Genomic DNA, 14,096 nt, shown 5'->3' with positions numbered 1-14,096 from the left:
CCATTATGTTTTCTTTGAAATGCATTTTACCTACCTAATTAGTTTCAAACGTTGATATTAATCCAGAAGTTCATTAGTAGGTGTGGCCCTTTGGTACTCACAACTGACCCCATACAACTTGGGGGAGTGGGGGGACAACTGGGTAAAAACCTATCAGTGCCAACTTCAAAGGAAAGCAGGACATTTCAACAATTAAACAAATATCAGCTTTTGTTTATTATTATATGAAATACATATATATTTGGAACATTTAAACATCGTGAAAACATAAATTTTTAAAAATCACTAAATGTGAAGAAATGTTTTATTGCACGATCAATACTAAAAAGCCTAAAAGTTGGGAATACAAAGATCCTATCTTTCAAAGCCACTGCTTCCTCAGTTGTAAAGTATCTTCTGCAAAGGGTGGATGTCAGGCTTCTTAAATTGTGCAGCCTCTCTCCCATCTCCCAAAAACTGAAAACGGGAAAATGAATATAAAACAGAGAGAAACAGAAGCACAGCTCTCAAATGGCATCCACAACCCAAAAAGGTGAGGAAAACCTAATCTGAGGGACCAGCACAGGCCTATTGAGATTATATTTAACAAAGTAAGGAAATTAAAGAGGGAATGAACACACACACCCCTACCACTTATTATTATAATCACTTCTTCAAGGATATTTTAAATTTTTTTGATGTTTATTTATTTTTGAGGGAGTGAGAGACAGAGCTTGAGTGGGGGAGGGGCAGAGAGAGAGGGAGAGACAGAATCAGAAGCAGGATCCAGGCCCTGAGCTGTCAGCACAGAGCCCGATGCGGGGCTCGAACTCACAGACCATGAGATCATGACCTGAACTGAAGTTGGACGTTTAACCAACTGAGCCACCCAGGCATCCCTCTTTAAGGATACTTTAAACGCAAAAAGAAGAGCAAGCTGAGGATAAATAAGCTTAGCCCCTGAATGGGATATGTTTGCATGCATGAATGCCCCCTGCATTCTTCTTAGTTCTTTTTGGTTAATTGAGAATGGAGGAAACAAATTTACACCCACTGGCGCTGGGCTATGCTGAGTTTGGAAATTACTTGTGACAGGCCGAGTGGCAGAGGAAAAAGTAAAGAATGCGTTATTCCACCTCCCACCCTCACTAGCTTTACTCATTTGGAAAAGAGGTAAGTCCCCCCCCCACACACACACACCCAGGAAGGCATGGCAAAACCCAGCAAACGAATACAAGATCAATCTTGTCTTCTAAAATCAAAAAGGTCAAGTCTACACATACACAAGAGTATCTGAAGGGAGATGAAGCAGGGCGGAAACTTTGGCTCCCGCTTCAATCCAGCGGGATTGAATCCCTGTAGCTACTAGGGGTTGACATCAGCTAAGAGAGAGGACAGGGAGGGTACAGCATGCGTGGGAGGGGGCCGAAGGGGACAGAATGAGGTCCCAGTCACATTTCAGCTGATGGACGCTTGGCAGATGTCACATCTGTGGATCCCTCTTCCAGGGCACCGTGCTTCATGTAGGACTACCTGCTCTCATTGGGCTTGTTGGAAAGACTCCAGCCATAGAACAGAAGGTCTGCGTCCTGCCCTCCAGCCCCTGTTGGTGTCAGCATCTGAGCACCAAATGGTAAAAACCATGGTGACCAATCTCACTCAGTCATCAATATGAGTATTTAGGTATTACAAGACATAAAAACACTAGTGTTGCCATTTTGGTCTGCTACTGTCAACTCTAGACACTGGCATGGGGACACAGATCAGAGCTGCTTCTTCCTAACTATGGTGGGGTGGCCTTTGCATGCCCTGGGACGTTACATGGCTACCTAACTGTGAGCTGTTTAGAACAGAAGCGCCAACCACACCTCCTTAAAGCTCTAACACAGGCACCTTGTGAGGTTCCACATAAGACCTACAGTAGAGGGGTACCTGGGTGGCACAGTTGGTTAAGCATCCAACTCCTGATCTCAGCCCAGGTCATGATCTCACGGTTCATGGGTTCAAGCCCCGGATCGGGCTCTGCACTCATAGTGCAGAGCTTGCTTGGGATTCTGTCTCTCCCTCTCTCTGCCCCTCCCCTGCTTGTGCTCGCTCTCTCTCTCTCTCTCTCTCTCTCTCAAAATAAAGAAATAAACTTAAAAAAAAAAAAAAGACCTACAGCAGAAAGCACTGGCTCATCAATGACAAGGACCACAGCAGAAAAAAACCCATTCACTTCTCCAATTCACCTTTAGTGACAGCCCACTAGGCACAAACCAGATCCTGCCCTTTGGCTACAGACTGTGCCCCTTAGAGACCAGAGAGGATGCGCCACCCAATTGTCTCTCGATGTTGTGACTTAAAGAAGTTTAGAGCTCTTCTGTGTGTTTACTAATCAAAACAAAGGTATAGAAAATATTAACAGAGTGGCACTTGGAAATACTTGCAAAAGACAAAATGTTAATGTTGGATGCTTGAGGCATGGTAAATGATGGGTCTAACGAATTGATTAAATCAGCCAGAGTCTTCTGGAATATGAGAATTTCCCCACAAGAATTGTTAAATTCTAGTTTCCTTCCTGCCAGAGGCACCTCATGTTTTTATGAGGCATTACAAGATGCTCCAAGGCACCATTCCAATAAGCTTGAACTCCAGGGTCCAAGGGATCTCAGTAAATACCTTTATCTCAGCATTTCCATTTAAAATCCCAAGGCTCAGAGCATTCCCAGCAAGGAAGGGTTGACCCAGTGGGCAGACCAGCCACTCATCTGATTCTTGGGGCCCCACTTCTTCTGGCATTTTGCTACTGAATGGACTCTGTCAACAGCAGGTGTCACAGAGGGACCCAAAGTCAGAGGCATCAAAGGCTTAAGGTTCCCCCCACCCCTCTCCCTCTCAGACACCAAGATAAATAAATGTCCCCACACGTGATTTCATTTTTACTTCTATCCTAATGTCTTCTGCCATTAATATACAGTCCTCATTTCTATCTTTCCCCATCATTAGAGGAAAACCTGACAACTGTATGCCATTTGACTCTGTAGCTAGTGGTGTAAATCAAGACTGGTGATTCTGTATCCAATCCCTGCACTTGGCCACATGATAGAAGCAGCCACCCCCTAGAATTAGCATCATATCTCCAGGAATTCCTTAATTCAGCCTACATCTCCTGAGCAGTGCAAGGAGGACAGGAACTATCCTTGCGGCAAGGGCCACAGAGGGGAGAGGAACGCTGTTATCTTCCACAAACAGACTCTGATGGAGACATCCATTAATGGAACAATAAACTGTGACCCAGGAAAAAGACCAAGGGAGCAATTGTTCCTGTATTATTGATGTTCCCCGGGGCTTGGGCTGGGGGTGGGGCTTTAATGGCCCAAATCCACGTAAATAGCCACACTAACATTATAGAAATACACTAATTAATACAGTCAGAGAGGGCCTGAAGAAAAGAGGTTTTATCATTTCTATTGAAACAATCCCATTAACAACCTTTCAAAAGGGTGAAAAATAAGGTTTTTAGGAAGCAAATGGCTTGAGCATTTTCCTAAAGGAAGGAAATGTGACCCGGTTTCAGAGACCAAGGGCCACACGTAGATGCATGTGTTAGTCCTCGGCCCTCTTCCCGGCCAAGAAAGCAGGTCATCTGGAAGCTCCACAAGGAACGACTGACAAGTGGATAGTCTCACCTTAGATCAACAGCATCCCCAGTACATGCACAGGTTACAGGCTGTTTGTGAGGAAGCATGGAGACAGGAGTGGTGAAGCTGCAAGAAGGGGTAAGGACGCACCCTGGAGGGCTTCCCGATCCCAGCACCTGCTCTAATGGCATCACACATCATCTCATTAATCCAAGTAGAACCTTCCCTGAGGAGGGCACTGTCATCATCCTCACTTCACAGATGAGGACACTGAGCCTGGGGCCAGATACTGACCCCTCCCACTGCCCACACCTACCTGAGCACAGAACAGACTTGGAGCTGTAAACTGGCCTGTCTGGGCACTATTTGTAAGGGGGTTTTCCCACTCCCTGAGCCTTAAAAGTGTAAGACTCCTCCATGGGGCACCTGGGTGGCTCAATCAGTTAAGCGTCCGACTCTTGGTTTTGGCTCAAGTCATGATCTCACAGTTTGTCAGTTTGAGCCCCACACAGGGCTCTGTGCTGACAGTGTGGGCCTGCTTGGGAGTCTCTCTCTCCTCTCTCTCTGTCCCTCCCCCACTCACTCTGTCTCTCCCCAAAATAATAAATAAACAAGCTTTAAAAAATTTCTTTAATGAAAGACTCCTCAAAGAGTCTGAGGGACACCTTGGCAAGACAGAGGTGAGTGACCCCAAGACTTCTGTAGTGTTCACTGCGGTCCTCGTAGCTAAATAAGTTCATCTGGCTTCAATGTGCCTTTGCTTCATTGTGCACCTCACCTCCATTTTTTAACAAATACAATGCCTAAAAACCTACAATGTAAAAAAAAAAAAAAAAAAATAGAAAAAAGTGAAGTAATTTACATCTTACAAATACATTTTCATTAAACGATTTGTGAGTATCTTTTTTTAAATAACAGGTTCCCTTCCGTTAATTAGGCTTTAATTTATAGATGACTTATCTGCTGCAGTAGAGAAGCTAATGGCAGGGAAAGTTAAAACTAAAGAATTGAGTCACTGTCAACTAAGACAGCAATTAAGAACACCTAGACAATAGGAGGAAAGTATTCCATTTGTGAAAAACAAAGGGGTCTGAGTTTTGCATAGAAATTGAAGGAATATGTGTAGCATAGAGCAGGTTATGGGGTTCAGGGGTACGGTTCTGAAGTGCTGGTCACCTGCTCTTCTGGGAGGATGCAGAACAGAGAGGAACTGGCCGTCCAGAGGGCACAAGGGCATTCAGAAAACCTCTCCTTCTAAAAACGGCATCCTGTTTTGCACATTAGGTGGGCAGAAGCTTGCTAGCACACAATCCTGGCAAGACTGTAGGGAAACATGGTACCATTCGTGGTTGCTGGGGCACAAACTGACACCACCTCTCTCAGGGTTAAATTCGCAAGACTTTATCAACATCACCAATGCATAGAGCCTTCTTCCCTACACAACCACTTCTAACCTGAAATAAAGGTGCCACACGTGAAATTATGCTTGTGCAAGGTATTCACAGTAGCATGTGTGGGTGACAGCAGAAGGCAGGTCTCTCAAAGACACCTGGTTAAAACCATAATGACCCACTCATGCAATGTCCTACTGTGCAGCTGTAAAAAGAACCGAGGAAGTATTTGTGCTCTAATATGGGAAGACCTTCAAAATGCATTCTTAAATGGAAAAAAAACAGAGCTGAGAGCAATATATATAATGTGCCATAATTTATGTAAAGGAGAGAGAAACAAGAATAGATACTTGCAGTGGCTTGTATATGCATAAACATAGATCTAGAAGAATAAATTAATATTAGTTATTACCTGTTTGGCTAGGGAGTAAGAACAGGGCACATGGAAAACAGGTGAGAAATAAACTTTTTCTGTGTTCTTTTATACTTTGTTGATGCTTTAATCAAACGTATTGCCTATTTTAAACCCTGAATGAGGGGTGCCTGGGTGGCTCAGTTGGTTACACGTCTGGCTTCAGCTCTGGTCATGATCTCACAGCCCAGGGGTTCGAGCCCCACATCAGGCTCTGTGCTGGTGTGGAGCTTGCTTGGGATTCTCGCTCTCTCTCTCTGCCTCTCCCCTGCTCATGCTCACTCTATCTCTCTTGAGATAAATAAACTTTTTAAAAAAATATATTGAGCGATACTCAATAATCCCTTCCCATCATTATATATCCATTTCTATTAACATATCCCTTCTTTAAATCATCAGTCCCCTTCTCAGGATACAGCCTATCAGTCATTTACACACTATCAAGAACTACTGGAATTCACTACCTCTGTCTTATGCCTGACTTATAGCCTCAGCAAAGGTTAGAAGATATGAGGGTAAACTTGGAAGGGAAAGCTTCAGGGAGCAGGCCAACTTGGGAGAAGGGTACATAAGGAAACAATGGACAACAGAAGGCCTTGACAACAGAAACCTGGTGGGTTTACTATATCCTCCCCCAGAGGCTTTCATGAATTGGCTGTGAATCCCACATGGTATCATTCCAGGACATGATGAGGTACATTTCACCATCTTTTCATGTCCATTATCTCATCTACTCTCCCAAAACCCAACTCATATCTGAATGATGAGGAAACAGGGTCTACAGAAGTCCTGTCCTTATCAAGTTGACAAACCCATATAAAAAACACACATCTTTTTTCTTAGGCAAATTTAAGCTATCTTACATCATGAGCTACATATTTTTGCATGGTAGATAAACAGATTTTTAAACTATATTTGTGAGTTTTCCTATAAAGAAATACACTAGGTCCTTTTATTACCTAGGAAACAACAGGTGTTTAGTTAACCTTACAGACTATTTTTTTAAAAGTTACCTCATTGTTAAGAAAAAAAAACTAGAAGTTATTTCTCAACATCCTAATCTTACATGATGGAAAAGTCAGGGGCTGAGAAGCTGGGTCACAAGTGTCACCTCCAGCCTTCCCTGTATAAGGGACCCCTAATCTTCCTTACCTCTCTACTTTTTCCAGATCACTTATCACCTGTTAACAAACTTTATGTTTTTCTTATTTATCGTCCATCTTCCCCTCACTAGGGTATAAGTCCTACCAGGGCATGGATATTCTTTCCTATTCACTGATGGATCCTAAGGGCCTAGAATAGTACATGGTGTATAGTAGGTGCTCAATAAATACTTGCTAACTATATCACAAAATCAATGATCAAAAGTCCCCACTGGGTAAAAGATACACACGTGCATCATTTACCTCGAAAGGGTCCCTGATTTTTCAAACAGACGTAGATATCTGATAACGTAATGGAGGCAAGAAGACCACGGAAAACTTACACAACAATATAATAAAAAGTTTAAGATCAGAAGTGCTTAGAGAAAGTGAACTCATACTTCAGGTTATCCTCTGGAGGGGTCTATTAAGGTACATTCCATTAATATAATCCATAGGACTGCCTGAGTCCAGGTTTTAAAAAGATCTTTGTTCTCAGAACAGACGATCCGATGAGAGATTCTACCATTACTAACTAAAGCTCCTGTCTTCCTTCCATCAGAGTTAAAAGCCTTTCACATTACGCTTTCTTTAAATAAAGTTGTAAAGGAGCATACATTGGAACAGAACGCTGGAAATGTAATTTAATGGGTGAACTCCCTTCAGCCTCACTCGGTACAGAATGGATACAGGAATAATTACTTCTGACCTCTATTTTCATTAGTTAAAACTTCTGTGCAAAGTTCTCTCACATCCCCTGAGATGCAGCCCCAGTCTGAGCTTTAGTCTGCAGTAAGATCACCAGGTACAAACAAAGGGACGGGCGGGTGAGGCGTGATGGACAACTGACCTTATTAAAGGGCTTGTAAAGGGCCAAAATTATCTCCAGTCTTCTCTTGCTGCAGCCTCAGGGGTTGCCAATTATTTCAATGCATATCTTGAAATTCTCGAAAAAGTGTGTGAGCCCTCAGTCCAAGATGGTAAGCCCAATATACATGGAAACTTCCCTCCCCACTTCATTCTCTACACCAAATATACTGGGATATTTGGGGGGGGGGGGGGGGGCTTATAGTAATTACCACCCACGCAGTGATGCTCTTAAACAAGGAAGGGAAATCTGTATAGACCATAACTGGATATGCCTCTCCAAAATGAAAGAAGGGAGGAGCCCACTGGAGGAGCCCCAAATGCTACTCGCTACCAAAAGCAGAGATGCTGGTGGAGTGACAGGGGAGGAACACCAGCAAGCCCACTCTAGGACCAGGACCAGATACTCCCTCCCTGGTGAAAGTGGGCATGGGGGGAGGGGGAGGGGCCACCCAAGTTCCCGGTCGGCACTGCAGGCTAACAGGGCCAGGTGGGGGCCATTCAGGGACCAACAAAGCTGACCCTTCCTTCCTAAGCCATTTAAGTAGGCTTGTTGGGGAGCGAGAGTTCCCCGGAGGACCCTTGAGGCAGACTAACATCTTGAAAGGCAGTTGGTCAACAAGACCAACCAACTAAAGAAGTTCCAGAACACAGTCAGCACTCAGACTTTTTCAGAAAAAAAGTAGAGGAAATGCATCACCAAATCAAGTCAATAACACTGAGCTACCCCAACTTCAAAAGGGGCTGTGAATCACTGGGCTGGAGGGACAGGGGGCATGAGAAGCAGGATTCATACTAAGGCAGTCACTCAGCCAGCTGGACAATAGATCACTTTTCTGGATACTAGATAAGTGTCACGGAGATAGATGTAACCCAGGAAAGTTAATCCAAAGTAATCTTGTGGAAATGCTTTCTGTCAGGGGGCTCCATTTCACAGCTCTCATGACGAGGCTACAGAGGGGAGATCTGTCACTTTCCCTTCATGCCATCAGCACTTTCCCTCGCTCTCTAGTGACCACGCTCCATGGCCCACTCCCCATACGGTGCAACGTGCAGAGCCTCGTCCCTGACATTCCTGAGGTAACTCAGACAAATGCAAGTTTCTCCTCTCTGCTGGCCTGGAAGACTGCCACCAGGAATCTTATACCAACTTCCATTCATCCAGAAAGGCTGGCAGTGGGTTTGTGCACGGGAGAGAAATGCATTGTTCCAAGCTTCAGACACAGTATGGAAACGAATGTAAGAATTCATCCAAAAGAAATTTTTAAACATGGCCTAAATTTGTTCACGGTGCTGTTTCTTTTTAAATAAATGATTAAAATGCAAGGAGAGGACTGATCAGGATACAGTATTGCCAGATGATGAGCAAGCCCTGCTCTCTCACTTGCTGGGTGTGTGACTTTGGCAAATGGCAATGCTTCTGAACTTCACTTTCCTGGTGAGGAAGAGAGATCTTAGAACACATCTCCCAGGATTAGTGAGATAGTGCATGTACATGGTTTAATACATCGTTAAAGTGTTATAGTGAGAGCTCAGCACATAACAGCTCTCAATGGCAGACAGCGCCTAGAGGCTTAAACCTGTTCTTCCTACGAAATCAAGAGAACTACATTTCCCAGCCTCTTCTGCGGTGAAGTCAGTGCCGTGTGACCAGATTCTGGGCCACTGAATGGAAGCACAAGTGATATACATCATGTTCTGGCCTGGCCCCTAAAACATACTCTTCTACCCTGTGTCTAGCCCTGTTTGTCCACAGCTGGCCTATACAGTGAGTCCTGCTGAAGGTTCCAGTAGGAAGCAGTGGAGCCACCAGATGAGAGGAGCCTAGGTCCCCAAGTCACTCCTTGCAAACACTGACCATGAACACACTATTCACTGCTAAACCAAGGAATATGCCATTATCACATTTCCTCTCTCGTGGACCTTTGTTTCTCCTAGTGTTAATAGCTGTCTTATATTTTCATTTGCTGATTCTTTTGCTCCTATCACATCACATGATCTACCAGCCTCATCTCCTTTTTCTTTTGGAGACTCCACACTGGTTCCCTCATTCTTTCTACTCCAGCCAAAATGGAGTCTCCAGCTCATCATGCTGAAGCTTCCTGGGCCCTACAGTGGATTGAATGTCCACTAGATTGCCATCTTCCAGTTGATAAAGAAGAAAAAGGATAAGCTTATGCTCCAGTCATTTCTGAGTATTATTACTCTACCCTTGTTCTTGATAAGAATTTATTAGAGCACAGAAATCTAGATTGGAAGTTATATTTCTGGTAGATTATCTACTAGCTGCCACTGTTACTGTTGAGAAGTTTGGATGCCAATCAGATTCTGGATTCTTTCCCTGGAAACTTTAGAACTGTCTTTCTATCCCTGGTGTTTCAACCCTCACTCCAACATGCCTTTGTATAGCTCCCTAACTATTACTTTCCCCTATTATGCTAGGTGAGATTTTTCCCATCTTGAGACTCCTGTCTTCAGTTCTGGAAAACTCTTTTATATCTGTGATAATTTCTTCCCTTCTTTTTTTTTTTTTTTTTTGTGCAAGAGAGAGTGTGAGCCAGGGAGGGGCAGAGGTGGGGGGGGGGGGGGTGCTCTGTGCTGACAGTAGCAAGCCCGATGTGGGGTTTGAACGGCCCATGAACCATGAGATCATGACCTGAGCCTAAGTCAGATGCTCAACCAACAGCCACCCAGGCAGCCCCCTCCCCTCTCTTCACTGTGGGGCTATGGTTAGTCAGATGTTATATCACCTAGATCAGTCTCTTGACTTTCTATTCTTTTCTTACCTGTTTCTATATCTTTGCCATTTTTGTCTACTTAAAGGCAATGTTCCTAATTTTATCTTTGAAACCATCTATTAATTTTTTATTTTGGCTATCACTTTTCATTTCCAAGTATTTTTTCCTTTTTCTTCATATTATTTTATAGCTTCCCACTCTTTGTTATCCTAAATATATTCTTCTATCCTTGATAAATTTTTTAAATGTTTTCTTGTCTTCCATCTCTGCATTTCTCCAGTATTTCTTTTTCTCTGGTTGTGTGTCCTCTCTCTTTCATGTCAGTGGTTTTCGTTAACTCTGGTTATCCTTGGATGTCTATCCATAAAGAACTGGGCCCCCAAAGTTGGCTAGAAGCTGTGTGTGTGTGTCAGCTGCTGGGTTTCTTTAGGGTCAGTCTTTTCACCAGAAAACAATTCTCCCACCTTCTACCTGGTGAGCTCATTCTCTGCACTTAACATATACTCTCTCCTAGGCCTGGCTTAATGGTATAATTTCCTATCCAAACAGAGACTCCTCAGAGAATAAAGTTTGGGGCAAGAGAAGGGACACTATTAATAACTACAACTGATAACTATTCATAACTACTGTGACATCAGGCATAGACTGGGACTGTCCTTGGACACCTGGTCTTCTTATCTGTATCTATTTTCCCATTTCCAGTTGCCTGCTAGGAACTGAGGAATCAACAGAACTCTCACCTTGTACATATTTTTTTTCAACAAAAGTGAATCCATGTGCTTGCTGGATAATTAAAATATGTGTTCTGATTAAGTGTTCTGATTAACAGACCACCTGCACTTTTCTCCTCTTCCTGAAACCACATTAAAAGACACTAAAGGAATAAAGTGGGTATATAAACTCACAGCATAAGGAATGGGGAGGGGACTAGAGCAAACAACATTCATGTATTTTAGAAGACGGCATGGTAACTTGGGATTAGGGCTGGATTCATCCACTCTGTTAACTGGCTGCAGCATGATGGGGCCAGCTGATCCTGCAGAACTTCGGGCAGATTTAAGACACAGAGGTGCCCTGTTTTCTAGGAGCCAGAGATAAAGTGCAGAGTGCAAAAGGACAATTGGTTGAAAGCCTAGCTGCAGGGCAGTTGGACCCCGGGTCCTTTCTCCCCCATGCCCAACCATGTGACTCTCCTTTCTCCTTCTGCATCCTGGGGGTTGAAAGTCTCAGGCCTAGGGTTGCCAAAAAAGACACCGGATGTCTAGTTAAATTTGAATTTCAGATAAACAACAAAAAGGTTTTAGTCAAACGATGTCCCAAATTCTGTGTGAGACATGCATATACCCAAAATTGTTTTTTATCGAAATTCAAATTTAACTGAGAGTACCATATTTTTATTTGTTAAATCTGACAACCATACTAATGACCAGATGACTGGCAGGAACAAGGCCTGGAATTCATAGCGTTCTGATGTCCATTCAATGTGGTCTTCTGAACCTTGTATCTTCAGGGGGTCAGGAGAAGCTGAGACAAGTTCTGTGTTTTCATACCTGACTCGTTCACCTTTTTAATTCTATCTGATTTCTTTTAAAGAATGGAACCCAGTTTCTCTGTTGTCGACTCCATTTTTCCTTTTACAATTTCTTCTACTGCTTTTATTCTGAAATCAAATATACATTTCACTAGATGATGTTCTGGCTTCTCTCAATAGTTTCATTTCTTACATTTACTTCCTTTATCTAGAGCTTATCTGGAGTTCAATTATAACATGAGGTTCAAACTCAAATCTTTTACCAGATAGTTAACCAGCTATAGACTATTTATTAAATAATCTGACATTTTCCTAGTGATCACAGGCCACCTTTACATTTACTGAACACAAATATGAGCGTTGGTTTCTAAGCCAAATGCTTCGTGCTATCAATCTATGATTCTTGAGCCAATAATACACCCCTTTGGTTAGTTTCAAACACTTCAGCAATATTCTTCAGCATCAAATAAGTCAAGCTTCCTCATCATTGCCTGAATTGTTAAAAATTTATGCATTCTCACCTTAATACTCAGCACTTCCCAAAATAAATACATGATAATTACATGTGTGATTTTAAATTTTCTATTAGCCATATTAAAACAATTTTTTAAGTGTGATTAATTTTCAATAACATACCTGGTTTAACCCAATACATCCCAAATATTATCAACATATAATCAATACTTTTAAATTATGAGGTATATCACATTCTTTTTGTTGCGTTACCTTTTCAAAATCCAAGATTTATTTCACATTTATACAGTTTCTCAATGGACACCAGCCATATTTCAAGTTCTCTGTAGCTAAAGGTGGCCCAGTGGCTATCAAATCAGACTGTGCTGTTCTAAGTAAACCACAGAATCATTTTAGCAAGTTGTATCTCCCACAATACAATAATAATTTTGAACTATTAATGAAGAAAAAGATTTTCAAAATCTTGGAATCTCAACCAGAAAATATTCCTATTTTCCTAAGCACTTGCCTAAAATGGGAAAAAATCAGCAATGTCTATGGGGCAATATAATCTCATGGCTACTGGACCCTAAGTAACACAATGATGTGAAATATAACACCCGGGAACTGTTCTCCCTACAGCATTATGCCTGCTCTAACAATTATGGCAGGAATGAGAAAATCACAAGTACATGCTAGAGATCTTTTACATTTTATTTTACCTGGTGCTTTCCTCCCAGCTGGATATCTGCCACAAAAGCTAGGAGATGAAATTGATATCAGAGTTAAATCAGCTCAGCATTCTATGTTCAGAAACCCTCAGTGTATTCTATTTGGTGGTAAATTATTCAACTTCACAAATACTCTACTTATGTCTTTGCAATTAGTTTTCTCCTAGTCAGTATAATAATTTGAGGGGCTACAGCAACACAGACTTAATACAAAGCATTTTGTCCTAAATTACTCAAAACTAGAAATTATGTCTGCTCCATAATGAACAACTGCCCAACATGAGACCAATGTGAAATGCTTAGAGATGTTAGCACAAAGCCTGTGGCAGGATGTTATGATGGGAAAAGCCCAGGCATGGGAGGTGAGAGAGTAGGGGTGCAGGATGTACTTCCCACCCCATCCCCAATCGTGTGACTCACAGCAAATCCCCTGCCTGAGTCTCAACTACATCAGCTACAAAGCAAGCTATCTGATCTGACTGGCATTTCCCACACTTCAGCTATTTATGTGCCAAGGTCATGATATATGCTCCATCCACGTACTTCCTATACCATGGGTCAGCATTTTCCTGTGAAGAGCTACATAGTAAATGTTTTCAACTTTGTAGGGCAATTTCTGTTACAACTCAACTCTGTCTTCACTGAATGAAAGCAGCCATAAACAAAATATAAACAGTAAGAGAGACCGTGTTCCAATAAAACTTTGTAAAAAACAGGCAGCAGGCTAGATTCTGTCCTCAGGTCATAGTTTTCTGACCCTCTGTCCTCTACTAGTATTTACCTAATATTTTTATTTTAAGATTGATTCACTTTATTGATGTCAATATCACAAGTGGAATAGCAGTATCATGTACCATAAAATAGAGCATATTCAGGAAAACAACTAAATAGTAAATTTTTTTTAACTATTACATGCTACCTCAATCACTGCACTTTGAGATACTGCACTTTGAGAAACGCTGCTTTTAATTACAGTTAAGAGCCTCTGAAGAGCCAAGCTTCTTTGATGTTCTCCTTTAAGATTCTTTCATCCAAAAAAAGAAAGTAAGTAGGGGCGCCTGAGTGGCTCAGTTGGTTAAGTGATCGAGTATTAATTTTGGCTCAGGTCATGATCTCACGGTTAATGAGATCAAGCCCCACATCGGGCCCCGTGCTGACAGCATGGACCCTGCTTGGGATTCTGTCCTCCCTACTCTCTCTCTCCCCTCCTCTGTTTCTCTTTCTCTCTC

General features: G+C 42.4%; 1 protein-coding gene across 1 annotated transcript in view; it reads right to left on the bottom strand.

Annotated features, from left to right (window-relative positions):
* Positions 1-14,096, bottom strand: part of CACNA2D3 (calcium voltage-gated channel auxiliary subunit alpha2delta 3) — an 860,086-nt gene that overhangs the window by 770,101 nt on the left and 75,889 nt on the right. The gene's annotated exons all lie outside the window — the stretch shown is intronic.

This window comes from Panthera onca, chromosome A2, assembly GCF_046562875.1.
Source record: "Panthera onca isolate mPanOnc1 chromosome A2, mPanOnc1 haplotype 2, whole genome shotgun sequence".
Classification (NCBI taxonomy): Eukaryota; Metazoa; Chordata; class Mammalia; order Carnivora; family Felidae; genus Panthera; species Panthera onca.
The sequence above is the reverse complement of the archived record's forward strand: the minus strand, read 5'-3'. Positions and strand labels throughout refer to the sequence as shown.